This window comes from Panthera onca, chromosome B1 (assembly GCF_046562875.1).
Source record: "Panthera onca isolate mPanOnc1 chromosome B1, mPanOnc1 haplotype 2, whole genome shotgun sequence".
In the NCBI taxonomy this organism is placed as follows: domain Eukaryota; kingdom Metazoa; phylum Chordata; class Mammalia; order Carnivora; family Felidae; genus Panthera; species Panthera onca.
The window spans coordinates 100,824,336-100,837,722 of record NC_138342.1 but is presented as its reverse complement, the minus strand read 5'-3'; the positions used below and the strand labels follow the sequence as shown (position 1 = coordinate 100,837,722).

Here is a 13,387-nt window from a genome sequence, read left to right as displayed (position 1 = left end):
CTATTATACCTGTTCAACTCTGCCTTCTAACTCAAAAGTAGCCACAGAAAATATGTAAATAAACAGGCATGGTTCTATGCCTTAAAACTCTGTATGGAACCTGAAATTTCAATTTCATACAATTTTCATGTATCACAAAATATCCTTTTAATTTTTTTCAACCATTTAAAAATGTTGAAACCTTGGGGCACCTGGAATGGCTCAGTCAGTTATGTGTCCGACTCTTGATTTCGGCTCAGGTCATGATCTCATGGTTCACGAGTTTGAGCCCTTCATCTGTGGAGCCTGGTTGGGATTCTTTTGCTTTTGCTCTCTCTCTCTGCCCCTACCCTGCTTGAACTCTCTCCCTCTCAAAACAAACAAACAAACAAACTTAAAAAACAAATTAAATATAAATGTTATAACCTTCCTTAGCTTGTGGGTCATACAAAAACAGGCAGCAGGTGGGATCTGGCCTGCAGATCAGAGTCAGCAGTCTTGGTCTAGGCTAATGCCATATCACTGCTTAGCCAACACTCTGTCCCTCCTCTCATGCTCCCCCCAAGACTCTAAACACTTACTTATATTTTCTAACATATGTGACTTTATGTTACTTATCTCCCTTACCCTAGAGAGAAGGGTATGTTACTTATCTAACTTACCCTAAAATACATTTCTGTTCCTCCTATATAATTTTTAACTTGTAGTATAAAGTTCCTGTCAAATGATGTGATGGTGTACTATATCCTTTTCACTGGCAGAATAGAATATAGCACCAAGAGGCTCAGCTAGGAAGCTATAGGTAGATAGACAGACAGACAGACAGGTGGGCAGATAGATACCTTCCTCCAAAGAATAGGAAACTGATCACAACGAAAAACTCTTTTGCTCCTAAATTCTAACCAACCATACTGAGCATTTCTAAATATGCAGTCAGGATTCATATCTGTTTGATACACAATATCCTCCTTCTTTGCCCTTGAAGTGGGCTGAAGTCTTTGGAAAGTGACAGGAAGTCCTCACATCTTGTCCTTCCTTATTTCAGAGGCTAGTGAGTTACAAGCAACTGGAAGGAACAGCCACAGAGGGTCCCTTCTGGGAGGAACAGCTTTGCCCCAGCCTCCCTGCTGGGCCCTGGGCCAAGCTGCTGTGGTAATGGGTGATAGGAAGAAAGATGGCTAGAGAGGGGACTCCCCCCTTTCATTTAAGCCAGTGCCCTTTGTTCCTGCTTATACTAAGATGATAAACAAATCAGTTTCATAAAAGAAGCTTAGTTCATAGAAACCTTTAATTTGTGTTCAAAGTTTATTGAAGCCAAGCTCAATAAATGGGTAGATAAGAGGACTTTGTTGACTAATCTCAACATTAATGATTTAGGTTTAACAATTTGAGAAACAAAAAAGTACTCAAGATTCATCAGAAACACAAACTATATGAACTATCTGAACCATTTAGAGGAAATATTCATATACACAATTTCATTTATTACATATAGATATATATGTATGTGCGTGTGTATATATATATATACACACACATATATATATATATATATATATATGCACATATATAGTATATTACATTTTTAATCTGAATGAATGTGTTAGAATAGATTTTGACTTCTGGTCTAGGCTACTGCCACATCCTTTTTGACTTACTGACTCTATTTTACCTTTCTACCATCATCCAATTTTCTATCTCCTTTCTAGGGTAATTTATTCTGTGGGACAGACTGAGATAAAAACCTTTTTACATAATCTAACACATCGTTTAATTGTAAATCATTCACCAATGAAGTATTTCCTCTAGTGTATTAATTAGAGTATCTCAGCTATAGCAAACAGAAAATCCTGGCTTAACTAGCCTAAGCCTTATGAAATTTATCATTTTATAGGAGAAATTTTGAAGTGAGGCAGCTTCAGGGTTGCTTAGTTCAATGCCTCAACAATATCATCAAGGATCCTTTCCATTTTTCTATATTGCATTATTCAATATGTAAGCTTGTCCTTAGGCTAACTACCTTATATCTTAATCAGGCAAGGTAATATCCAGTAAAAATACTGTCTTTTTGTGTCTCTTTTTAATGTTGAACAAGTTTTTCTCTAAGCCCCCAGAAGATTCCACTTCATCGCTCATTGACCAGAAAGGTATCAAACTTATTACTAAAATATAAATAGCCAAGAAGAATGAGATTACCATAATTGGATCAGAAAAGTATATGGCCATGTGGAAGAGATTAAATCACCTGAACAAAGATCAGCATTAGAAAGAAGAAAAGTGGGGAGGGGTGTGGGACTTATCACTGAGTAGTCAGTCAACACTACAACCAATAAGAGGTATCCCACTCATCAGCTGTTGAAGAAAGCTAACTAATTTGCAGGAAATAGATAGTAACTGGGAGATTCTGACTGTGACTATATAACATGAATACTGGATTAAAGTAATATAGATCTGAAGCAGCCTAAATGTAATTATAAAATTAAAGGCACATACCACAATCTAAGAATAGCTATAGAATTTGGCAAAACCTAGCCCTAACACCTTTCAGTAAACCAATGTCCATCAAGTAACTCAAGTGGTTGTAATGTGTAACCTTCACTCAAGCCCCAGCCAACTTTCCCCATGATATGATCAGTTCTAATTAATATAATTATGGGCCAATTAGAATCTGCATTCTTTTTTGTTCAGCTCAATCAAAATACTTGCCACTTTAAGAACATTCCATTGACTCTTATATTCCTCTCATATTTTTTTGTTTTGTTAGATTTTGATCACAACTTTACAGTCATTCTAATTTTCACTATTTGTATTTGTCAACAGCAACCAACACTTGCCTTCACAAGCAGGTACTCGGGAGTGGTAGGGACTGTAGAAGCATATGCTCTACTTAAAAGATTAGCTGCTTCTCAGTTTGGCTGACTAATGTTAGTGAAAATGTGACCCCAATAAGGTAAGATTTTCCAATTTTCCAAAATAAATCAGGAATCTAGATATTTATGTAGTCATGTCCCAATTTGCTAATGTGGGCAATTAGTTACTGGATACTGATTACACAAACGTATTCATTTTATGAAATTCCTTGAGCTGCACATGTTGATTTGTGTATCATTCTGTATTCAAGAATAACATGTACTTGAATACAAAGTTCACTTTAAAATAAGCAAACAAAACAAAACAAAAAGAAATTCAAGTTATAAAAAAAAACCCTCTAAAATGATCTACAGGTTATCAGTTTGTGACTGCCAGGGGTTTGGGGGGCGTGTCTCTTACAGCTTCATTTCAGGGTGCTGCAAGTGGGTACAAACAAGGCTTGGTCATTCAGTGGTTGATGGATGATAGAGGACTGAAATTAAAAGAGAAGTTGTGTATTCTGTTCTTTCTGTCCCTCCCTGTCCACCCTTAGTGTCTACCCAGCAGCAGAAGTACAGAAACTTAGTTTTGTAAGCCAAGAGGAAGAGCAGAACACTATTTCTGAAACCCAGATGGTGAGGAGTAGCCATGACACACAATTACCATTTACTTTTTTTTTAACTACAGTAAAACCTCGGGTTATAAGTAACTTTTGCTGTGAGTGTTCTGCAAGACAAGCAAACATTTCTAATAAATTTTAACTTGATAAAGGAGTGCTGTCTTGTGATATGAGTAGTATGTAATGCCAAGTGTCACATGATCACAACTGAGCCAATGATTTTTCTTCTCTCTCTCGCTCTCAGTCTTGCTCTCTCACTCTCCTTCTCTCACTGCGGGATTGTGGGTGATCATCAATGCAATGTCACATTTCCATGAAACCCTCAAAATGAGGCAAAAAGCAAATGTCTTTGTATAGGTTCCTTGTTAAAAGTTGCACAAAAAGAAAAAGATTCCGTTGAGCCAATAAACAGCAGTGATTCCATTAGTGGTAGTGAAAGTCATCCTACACGATAACCCCCCTCTCTTGTCTCCCTCACAGCAGCCACAAAGGTTTTCAAAGGCAATAGAGGTTAATTTGTTTATTTTTCTTTATATTTTGTATTTTATTTATTATTTTGTGTTATATTACAGTATTGTAATCATTTTTATATGAATATTTTTGGGTTGTGGAACAAATCATCTAAGTTTCCAGTATTTCTTATGGGGAAATTTGCTTTGATATACAAGTGCTTTGGATTACAAGCATGAATTATGCTCGCAAACCCAAGATTTTACTGTATTTCTTCAAACTAGGAAACAAAAACCTATTCTAAATCTAACCTATTCTAACATTATTTTAAGTTTTCCAAATATAAGATAGAAAGCATATCAAACAAATTTCCTTTTATAATTTGAAAGTGCAAGTTAGAAACTGACTGATAGTTGTTAATATATATCAGGACTTAATGTGTTTCAGAGATAGTTCTTTATCTTACCTTCCTGCCATGTTTTGCTCTTTTTTATAAGAATGTATTATGCAGCGAGTAATTTAGGATGGGATTATCTCTAGTGGGCTTCATAACAAATTTTGTTGGAGAACTATTTCTTTTAAGTGTTTTGCTGCTAAAAACATGACAGAGCTATTCTGTTTTTCCCATGAGTGTTCTGAAGACACATTTAAACATTTCTACCTATGAGAATCTGCTTAATTCCCCTGCAGAATATTGAAGGGGGGGAAAAAGTTACTATTTGACCAGAAAAGACTAAGTCATTTAAATATGATCAGATATCTAGAACTAAAATAGCACATTCCATGAAGAAACTGAGAAATCACAACATAGATATATTGTACATGAGCAACTCAGAAACATAGTATAAAAGAAGAGGAACATAAGTGATGTTTTTAAATTAAGCTTACTAGAACATGAAAATAACACCAACACCACATTAATTCAATTGGTTTTTCTTACATAGGACAGAGTAAAAAAACAAGTAAAGATAAAAACTGGTGGTAATAAATTTCTCCATTCCTTATGCTTAAGGGTAAATTCTAGCTTGAGAATGTCTGAGGGTTCAATGAATAATATTTCCCTTAAATCCAAAGTTCTTCCTTAATAGATTTTTAGACAACTATCTGCTCCTCGATAGTACTCAGTCTTAGTTTATGAATAAGATCAAAAGAGTTTATAGGGAAAATGTCTTTTACACATGGCCGTATGTGTGTTCGTATATACACGTGTGTGTATGTGTGTGTATAATTGCATAAACTGTTTAAAATGGAAATGTCTCCAGAATAAAATGTATCCAGGATAAAATTACTAACTGGATTCTTAAAAGATGTAACTACTGCCTCAGAGTCTTGGGAAAACTGTTGCTCAGAAGCTGCCAGGATTCCAAGATATCAACCAGGAAGTCTACAAGAAAATGTGGGGAAATTTTAATTAAAAGTCCACTATCTAATCTAAGGTGATTTGAATACTTCTATAGATGTTTATGAAATTTTATCACGTATCATTATGGTTCATAAAACACATCATTTATACAAACAATAACCATATAAGTCAAACTCTCTAAACTGTCAAGTTACCCTTAGCTAAAGCAATCAATTATTTACTTTGATTTAGTACATCGCCCTAGATTTTTCCTGTATAGGAAAGACTAAGTATTGGTAAAGCAGCTAAAGACACAGCCAAGCTTCTGACTTTTATCCTTTCTCTCTAAAAGGTATTTAATAGTCATCACCTTTTGCAAACAGATAAAATGTTGGTTTATGTACATTTATATCAAGTATCAAGAGCCTGGAATCCAAAAGATCATTTTGGTCTTTTTAAAAATGAGGGAAAAGTAGGGCAAAGGCATTCCCTATATGTGTGCTTTACTCAGTTACTTTTGCTACTTTGGCTTTTTGTATATGTGCTGCCAAAGTGAGCACAGGGTGTCTTGCAGCCACTTTGGCTTTTTGGAATGGAAGGTGAGATCTCAATAAAGATCAGACCCTTATCTCACCCAGCTAACATCTTTTTCTTTTAATTCCAGTATAATTCCAGTCTAATACCTAGCACATTTCTTAAAGGCCCTTCCAGTCCTGTGTAGTCCATGATCCCATGAAGACTTGCACAGACCCTGACCACAGCAAATTCAAATTGTTCAATAATAATACACCCTTCAGATAAATGTGACTTTTAGTCTATGTGACTTTTAATCAAAAACAAAATGCAGGGTACAAAATTTTCCAAGATCTCATTCTAAGACTTGTTGTCTATACTATTAACCAATGTTTCACGTACCTTTATTTAAATCTTCTTAAATTAGAGAAAAGTTGAAATCTTCCCACCACCAATGTCAACTACCATCATAGAGTACAGGTGCGCAGCCTCATGTGTTCACAAAGTACCTTCCAGATCCCAATAATCTTGTGCATTCCTTGTTCATGTGCCTCAAACTCTTCTGTCCACAGAGGTCATTGAAGAAGGAAATTCACTGATCAACATTATTTGGTTGGTTTTAAGAAGACATTTTGTGGTATCATAGAGAACATTTCACCAACATCGTAAACCATTCATGTGGAATTCTGGAATATAGAATACAAAATTGTATTATTTTTATGATTCCAAATATCAACATGTGACAGAAAAAATAATAATCACAAATATCTACACTGGTAACCACACGTCAAGACATATTCTCTTATTTTGTGTTTATTTCTGAAACTATTTCTCTTCTATCTAGTTCTAGGACTTTAAGCCCAGTGGAAGGGAGAAAAGGATAAACATGAAGCTATATCTATCACTAAAGCAATAGGAAGAACATAGCCCTATTTATTTGTTGATAAGATTTCTAGAAGCTAAAAATGGAAAGCAAGACAGGAAATAATAGTTTATTTATAAATAGCTTATTTATTTATGGGCCAAGCAAGAGTTAATATAAATAAGCCCTATTTCAGTCATATTCATTGTTTAAAATATCCCCCTCATCTTACCTAGTTTACAACTACTCCTAAATTTCACTCTTTGCCTTAGTGCTATTTCTCCTTCTCTGTTCTCCGTGTCAACATGGTGGCAGGTAATAAAGAGCTAAACCAAAACCATACGCTTCTCATGACCCAGGTCTTTTTCTCACTGACTCTGCCAGGCACGACTTCTGCTCTTTCTATGACCCTCCTCGTTGCTGAGAGTGAGCCTGTCCCTTCAACCACTCCCCACTCCTCCACCTAACTCAAGTATATTTCAATTCCTGAAACTCCTCTGATTGCTGCTCTTTTGAATAAACTCCGGGACCAGGTTTTTTTGTTGATGTTGCTGTTCCTGTCTCTACGAATTTTCTTTGTGTTTACCCACACCAATCTGACCTTCCCACCTTCCTCATCCCCCCATTTCCACTTCATGAGTGACTTCAAATGACAAAAGGGAAAATTCTGAAACAGATCAAATTCCTGAATGAATGAGGGAGCATTAGGGACAGTCGTCTTACAGCTGCAGCCTACCCCCTGCAGTTGTGATTGTATTTGAGGGCACCAAAATGAAGTCTTAAGTAGAATGCACAGTTGTTTGATGAAGTTTAGCAGTAATAACCAACTGGTGTTCTGCCAGAAATTCAGTTTTCCCTTCTATTTTCCTAAACACCGTTAACATTTTTTTTAACGTGATGGATTTGCTAAGGTAAAATGTTTTATCTCATTACAGCCTGAACTTTTTTAAAATGCCTTCTGCAAAAAACAAATCTCCAGCATCGTACCCTTACCCACCTTCCCCGAAACATTCCATCACCCATTTTTTATTAAAACTCTCTCACTGTGACACTCCAAAGACATGTCTGATTCCACCCACCCAGGGGGTGGCGAGGCTAGGATGCCAGACCTACCTTGGCCACCGGAGGCACTGAGCAGGTGAGGGCGGCAGGGACAGTGGTTTGTGTGAGCTCAGAAGCCCAGGGGCAGGTGGTGTTTGGAGGGAGCCAGGGGAGACTAACAACAGTGGCCTGAGTCAGGAGCCGGCAGCCCTAAAAGCAGACAGCGCCGGGTATTTTCAGCAGGCTCCGGTTCAGAGTGTTCCCCTCCAACAGCCCCTTAATTTCTGATACCAGCTAGAAACACTTGCCTCTCTGTCACTGAGATCTTGTTGCTTGGCACTCGCGCATGGGCACCTGCATCCCACCAGTCTCCCCTGGAGGCTGCCGGGAGCCTTTGGATTTGCGCATGCGCAGTCAGAACGGGCCTGCGCCAGTGTGGGGGAGTCAAGGCCCGTGGGACCAGGCCGGCGCTAGGCCCCATCCCTACAAGCCCTCACCTCTGCTCCCCTTTGATGGGCGGTAGAGAGAAAGCTTGGGCAGACGCCTTCATGCCAGAAACTAGAACCCTCTATATGTGTGCACACACCTGTTTAGTGGAGGCCAGTGCCCTAGATGCGAAATTTACTGTACTGTTGCAAACCCAATCCCGGCTCCCAGTGGGCGACAGCACAGGGAAGAACTCTTCTAGGATCCACTTGTCTCCCTGCCAGGCTTCCCCCTCTTAAGCCTTGTCCGTCTATCCGTGAGCCCCCTGAGATGCAGCTAGGGACAAGGGCCCGGGAGTAACGAAATCTCTCCTTAGGAGAACAGGAGGAAGAAGCTAGAGATCTATATACCCACCCCCCCTGCCATGCTCTAGGAAAGTGGAGGTGGGGGGTGGGGGGGTGGGGGGGGGGTCAGCAAACAGTCCACACCATCCAGCCTCGAAGGCCATTAGAAAGAGGAAGATGATGGTAACTCCTGCCCAGCTTGGGCTTGCTGCCGAGGTGCAGAAGTGTATGAAGGAGTCTGAGGCCCCAGCATATGAAAAGCTTTCTCATCCAAGAAACGAAACTATTTTTGGAGCCAGAAAGGAAAAACTTTTGGATACTTTCCTCTTCCCTCAGGTCCTTAGGAGCAGTAATTTTTAAATTATCACCGGCTCCTTCAAATAGCATTATGCTAATTCACATACATGAATTTTCCATTTCCCTGTCTCATTCTTTGTGCTAAATTTTTCATACAATTTACGTCTGCATGTTAAAAAAAAACAAAACAAAAAAAAAAAAAAAAAAAAAAAAAACACCACCAAGAGACATTACTATTGTTCCTTCAGACAAAGTGGATCCTATGGTAAGTGTATGTTTAACTTTTTAAGAAACTGCCATACTGTTACACAAAGTGATTGGGCGTTTTACATTCCTACCAGAAATACATGAGGGTTCTAGTTTTCTTGACATCCTAGTCAACGATTGGGTTTGTCAGCCTTTTCAATATAAGCCATTTTAATGGATGTATAGTGGTATTTTATGGTGATTTTAGTTTGCATTTTCCTAACGATTGATGATGTTGAGTATCTTTCCATGAACTTGTTAGCCACAAAGTGTCTTCTTTTTCTTTTGCTCATTTCTTAATTGAAATGTTGCCCTTTTCTTATCATTGTGTTATACACCTTCTCTGTATATTTTGTAGTTATGTGTGTGGGTACACAGATGTATGTTGTGGAAATATTTTCTCCCATTTTGTGGCTTGCTTTTCATTTTTAATAGTGTTTTTTGACAGGTAAAAGTTTTGATTTTGGTGAAGTAAAGTTAACAAAATTTTCATTTATGGTTTATGATTATGTCTTATCTAAGAAACCTCTGCCTGAGGCAGAGATCCCCTTTTTGTATGTACATATATCCAGTTATTCTAGCACAGTTTACTGAAAATACAATCCTTTCCACTGAATTTTGACACCTTCGTTGAAAATGAATTGATTATGGGGCGCCTGGGTGGCGCAGTATGTTAAGCGTCCGACTTCAGCCAGGTCACGATCTCGCGGTCTGTGAGTTCGAGCCCCGCGTCAGGCTCTGGGCTGAAGGCTGGGAGCCTGGAGCCTGCTTCCGATTCTGTGTCTCCCTCTCTCTCTGCCCCTCCCCCATTCATGCTCTGTCTCTCTCTGTCCCAAAAATAAATAAAAAACGTTGAAAAAAAGAAAATTAAAAAAAAAAAAAAGAAAATGAATTGATTATATAATTGTTGGTCTATTTATGGATTGTCATTTCTGTTCCATTAATCTATGTATGTCTAGTCTCTGCTGTTACTATACTCCCTTGGTAGTATAACTTTTTTTTTTTTTTTTAGAGAGTGAGAGGGCACAAGAGGGGGAGGTCTCAGAGGGAGAGAGAGAGAGAGAGAGAGAGAGAGAGAGAGAGAGAGAGAATCTTAGGTAGGCTCCATGCTCAGCCCAGAGCCCAATGTAGGGCTCAATCCCGCCACCTTGGGATCATGACCTAAGGCTAAATTAAAAGTCAGAAACCCGACTGACTGAGCCATCCAGGTGCCCCGGTACTATACTTTATTATCTTGAAATCATATTGCATAAATCCTCCCAAATTTATTTTTTTTAATCACTTGCTCTTTGAATTTCTCTATAAATTATAAAATAAATGTGTCAATTTCTCCTTATTCTTATTTATGAAAGATTTGAATATAGAATTTTGAGTTGACATCTTTTTCTGTTAGCATTTTAAAGAAATAAGTCCATTGTCTTTGGTTTGCATAAATTTCTGACAAAATGTCTGCTGTTATTTTTATCTTTGTTTCTCTGTATGCAATGTGTGTTTGTTTTCTTGATGCTTTTAAGATTCCCTCTTTAACACCTTTCCAGCAATTTGATTAAAATAAGTCTTGGAGAGGCTTGATTTATATTTGTTTTACTTGGGCTTCATTTTGTCATTTGGTTCTGAGAGTTTATAACTTTTCAAATCAAATTTTAAAAAGTTTGGCCATTATTTCATCAAGCATTTTTTATCTTCCTTCCTTTCTCTGGAATCCCAATTGCATTTGTTATTATCTCCTGGATCACTAAAGACTAATTTTTTTCAGCCTTTTTTAATCTGTGCTTCATTCTGGATACTTTCTATCACTGTGCAATATGTATATTGCTGTCTGTTAATTAATTTGACTACCTTTTTAATTTGGGGTCTGTTTTATTGACTGACTTTTCTCTAAGTTATGGGTCACATTTTTCTGCTTCTTCCCATAAACAGTGATTTTAGTTGAATGCTGAACATCATGTATTTATGTTCTTGAGTGTTGCATTTTGTTATAGTTTGGGGGTGAATTTAGATTACCTTTAATGCTCATTGAGCCCCACTTTTAAGGTGAGGCTTTTCTGGGCTCTCCACTAAATGCATCATATATTCATGAAGGGCTCTTCACTTTGGCTGATGGGAGCTTGAATGATTCTCAGACCTTTATGAGCTCCAGGAATTGTTCAGCTTACAGCTCCCTGGTAATTGTCCTTCCCCTGAAATTGCTCATGTCCAGTGATCTTTGTAGATTGATATTCAGCCAAAGATTTGATGGGGCTACTTTGAAGATACTTGGAGCACTTCTGCATAGCTCCCTCTTCGTAGGCAGTCTGCCTCACAAATTCTAGTTGCCTTGCCTTCCCCAAGTAATGATTTCGGTCCCCTCAATTCATTGACATACCCAAGTTTTGTTTGGCTTCCCCTTCCTGTACTTCACTGGAAAGTACTTCTAGGCAGAAAGTCTAGATGAAGGTAGAGATCACCTCATGTGTTTCTCTTTCCTCCAAAATTATTGTCCCAGGATTATTATGAGGATGAATGAATTAAGATCAGTAGAGACTTCGACCCAAACGTGGCATATGCAAGCTCTCAATAAATGTTACCTTTTTTTAAAAAGTCTACCCTAACTTATCTAAAATCCTAGAGTCCAGGTGAATTTTGAAATTTGGAGACTATTTTATAATGACAATATGGAACATTACACTAGTGGGGTCTGAGAAACACCCCATGACCAAACATTAAGGTTTCTATAGCAAACTGCATGAATATTTATTTTAAGTGAGATAAATAAAGACTAAAAATAATCTCATGTCAGTTCAGGTCAGATTTTGTTGCTCAAGCAATTATTTCAATATTCTAATTTTCATAAATTTTTTATTTTAAAATTTCAAATGAGGCATAATGGACTGTATTATTTTATATTGGTAAGAAAATTAAATGAGGTGATATATGCAAGGTAAGCTAAGCACAATGCCTGGCACATAATAGGTTCTCCATATATGTGCATTTGCCCTTGATACTGAAATTAATAATATTAATTTTATTATGTTAAATCCACAAAATATTCGCAGCTAAAGCAACATCTTTATAGGTTGTTTTTATAGAAGTCTTCCAGACATTCCCACAGATAACTTCCTGTGAAGTTCCCAGATATTTTTACTGTTTCATATTTTATGCCTGGGCATGTAACTCATCTGTCCCCCTTTATGTCCTGCACCTATCTTGGTGAAACGTCCCTTGTTTGATCCCCCAGCTTGGTTAGTGTCTCATCAGTCACAGTGAAGGAAAGCCAGTCTCACAGAAAAAAGAAAGAAAGAATAAAATAATGACTGCTTTTTATTGAACATTTGCTCTAGGATCTGTGCTAGATACTTTATATGATTATCTCATTTAATTCTCACAACTATTTTGTGGAATAGATATTGCATTACTGCTTTACAGATTGAGAAACTGAGACACACAGAGGTTGGATGATTGCCTAAGGACTTTAGAAACAAGTCCCTGAAATTATTTATGTGCTTTGCCTCCCCTCCACCATGAGGGACACACCATTCCAAGGTTTAAGGGTGTAGATGTCATAAAACTACTAGATACCATGGGCAAACTAATGAGTGTTATCAGATTCCACATTCGGGTGGAATGTATTAAAAAATTCTACCTATCAACCTAGATGGGAATTAAAAGACATCCCAACAACAGCATTTCTGTTCTCAGAACCACAGGGCTTCAAAATTCCTTTTGCAGCTCACCTTCAACATTTTCCCCACAACCACTATCTTGTTCACTCCCTAAATCTGATTTGTGTACTCCCTTCAGTCTGTCACCCTTACCAGATTAAAATCTTTGAAAGTGGAGGCTGTGTCTAATTTTCTTTCTATCCATCTCCAAAATAAATATTTAACACATAGTTACAGCTGGTGTGCTTTTGATGGAACAGAAACTAAAGCAATACCTCAAGGGAAATCACAGACTGGCATTTCAATGTCGATTGCGTTCTTACTTCACACATATGTCAGATTCAAAGTCAGCTGCAGCTCTTACCTTGCGTTGAGTTTCCAGAAACTGATGAATCTTGGGATTTTTGTCAAATAAGTACAAAAGAACATTTGAAACATTATAATAAGTATTTCTTCAGTCTTCATTAATTAATTGCTGCTGTCTTCCATCCTCTGAAATTATAAAATGCACTCTGCTTTTTTTCCTGTCCATATTGTGTGGGATGTAGGTAAGTAGAAGTAGGTGGTAGATGGAAACCCTCAAAAAGGAAGCTTGGGATACCTGGGTGACTCAGTTGATTGAGCATCTGATTTCAGCTCAGGTTATGATCTCATGGCTCATGGGTTCAAGCCCCATGTTGGGCTCTGTGCTGACAGCTCAGAGCCTGGAGCCTGCTTTGGATTCTGTGTCTCCCTCTCTCTCTGCCCCTCCCCTGCTCACACTCTGTCTCTGACTCT

General features: G+C 37.8%; 1 long non-coding RNA gene across 2 annotated transcripts in view; it reads right to left on the bottom strand.

Annotated features, from left to right (window-relative positions):
• Positions 1-4,014: 4,014 nt before the first annotated feature.
• Positions 4,015-13,387, bottom strand: part of LOC132675987 (uncharacterized) — a 28,898-nt gene continuing 19,525 nt past the window's right edge. Inside the window, exons 1-3 of one of the 2 annotated variants that reach the window (XR_009608918.3) lie at positions 7,729-8,015; positions 6,156-6,439; positions 4,015-5,282 (exon numbers count right to left, since the gene is read on the bottom strand). This is a non-coding gene — a long non-coding RNA (uncharacterized LOC132675987). Of the gene's footprint in view, positions 5,283-6,155; positions 6,440-7,728; positions 8,016-13,387 lie in introns of those variants that run through there. The other variant, XR_013554893.2, reaches the window with a different exon arrangement.